The following is a 2,223-nucleotide window of genomic DNA, read 5'->3' on the forward strand; positions in this document are numbered from 1 at the left end:
CCAAAGTGTCAAATTGTAACACATGCATTACCAAAAAAAAAAAAAAAAAAAATCACTAAGGGACAGAATTACATCATAAATAATCTAAAATATAAAAAATAAAAATTAGGAAAAACAACTCTGATAGAACATATGAACCTTAACAGGCTTTTATAAAGGCCCTGTGTGACCATCCCTCTCTACATATCCAGTCAAGTCCACTTCTCACTGGCCCTCTTTTAGTTCCTTCAAAGTTTCCTATTCATTGTACTTCTGCCTTGCTCCCTACCCTCTACTCTTATTCTTTTGTTTTGTTTTGTTTTGTTTTGTTTTTGGTGATACTAGGCTCTATCACAGAGCTACATCCTTATCCCTTTTTAATTTGAGACAGAGTCTCAAAAGGTTACCCAGGTTGGCCTCAAATTTGTGACCCTCTCCTGCCTCAGCTTCCAGAGTTACTAGAATAATAGGCACATGCCATCATACTTGGTTTTTTTTTTAAAAATTACATATACTTTTTTTTCAAAGTATTTAATTCATATCTTGTGTGATTATTTAATTTCTATCTCCTCACACTAAACTGTAAACCTCAAGATGAACAGGACTGTGTAAGATTTATTCACAGTAAGATAAATTCCCAATATTAAACGAAGTGCCAAGTAAAGTACATAACCAGTAACTGATAATACCTTCCAGGAACAAAACAAACTTACTAACCTACTTATTATTTACTAATTTATTTATGGTACTCAGAATTGAACCCAAGGGTGCTCTACTACTGAGATACCATAGCCTTAAGTTGTCTAAGCTGGCCTCAAAATTGAGATCCTTTCACCTCAGCCTCTTGCACATCTGAGATTACAGGCATGTGCTGCCATGCCTGGCTGGAACAAAACAAACTTTATATCATATTCTTATATCCTTCTAAGGAGAGGTACGTATATGAAAGGACTGAGAGGGCATGAAAAGAAATGCAGGAAAAAACATCATTTCTCTTCTCTAGGGAAAAAAAAATATTTTAAACAGTAATAGTAGAAGCAGTAACACCTCACTGGAAGACATCATACACATCCCTCATGAGAGGATTCCAATATCAATCTCATCCTACCAAGACTTATCAAGAGGGCAAGAGATCAGAAATTGACAACTAAAATCTTTCAGTGGGAATTTTGAGTTATTTCCTGCTTGACTCACTGAGAAAAGGTTTGTAACAGGGTTAATAAGGAAGGTTGATTCAAGGATAATACTCTCAAGGCATTCAAGACATACACAGTCCAATTTATCAAGGGCTACATGTCATTTATCAGAGGGTGGAACACACAACACTTACCAAAGTACTGTGAGTCTTTTATCTGCAGCTGTGGCATCTGGTGCCAAGTAATTCTTTAGCTTCATAGTGTATCTATGATTAAGATAACATACAAATGACAAATAGAATATAAAACTTCCCTTTGATCTCATGATTTCCTTTGTCCTCAAAGCATTAGAACCAAACCTAAACATCCACTTAAATGCCTACTTCTCCTTTCCCAAGAAAAATAAAGGACTAAGCATCCTCTTCAGCATATATGGTTATATCAGCCTCTTCTTACTCAGACCAGAGAAATGATGTTATTGCCAATGATGTGGCAAATTCTTCTACTTACTTGATAAGCTCCACTGTGTCTGAATACATAGGGAATGGGGACTTGGATTCCTGAGCATTCTTCTCTAATGCATTCCCACATTCAATGAAAGATACCACAGCATCAAGATAGTATACTGCTTTTTCAAACCTATCGGACTAAAGAAAGGATTAAAGTAGTTAGTGGTGATCTACTGTAAGTAAAAACAACAAATGGGGATTTAAGTTGATTTGATTAAACACATAAATATAAGGAGAATATTTACATACCAATGCATCTGCATTGTGCTTTAGCTTTTTTGCTTCTTGTAGATAATGGTCTGCTGAATAATTTCTGCAATACACATTTTCATTTTAAATAAAATGGTAAATATTTTCATTAAGATAATACTAGTTTACTTCAGTTTCTAGTATCCCTTCATTTTCACATCAAGTTAAAAAAAAAAATCATTAAGCATTTGTTTCTATTTTTTTTTTTTTGGTACCAAGGATTGAACCCAGGGGGCGCTTAACCACTGAGTCTCCTCCCAGCCCTTTTTTTTTTTTTTATTCTGAGACATGGTCTTGCTAAATTGCTTAGGGCCTTGCTAAATTGATGAGGCTGGCTTTGAACTTGTGAT

General features: G+C 35.0%; 1 long non-coding RNA gene across 1 annotated transcript; it reads right to left on the bottom strand.

The window, feature by feature from the left end:
- Positions 1 to 481: 481 nt before the first annotated feature.
- On the bottom strand, positions 482 to 2,067 carry LOC107135203. Its single transcript, XR_001502538.2, has 3 exons — positions 1,874 to 2,067; positions 1,626 to 1,762; positions 482 to 1,381 (listed from the first exon to the last, which is right to left on the bottom strand). It is a non-coding gene; the product is annotated as an uncharacterized LOC107135203 (long non-coding RNA).
- Between the last annotated feature and the right edge of the window lie 156 nt (positions 2,068 to 2,223).

This window comes from Marmota marmota, unplaced genomic scaffold (genome assembly GCF_001458135.2).
Source record: "Marmota marmota marmota unplaced genomic scaffold, marMar, whole genome shotgun sequence".
NCBI classification, from domain to species: domain Eukaryota; kingdom Metazoa; phylum Chordata; class Mammalia; order Rodentia; family Sciuridae; genus Marmota; species Marmota marmota.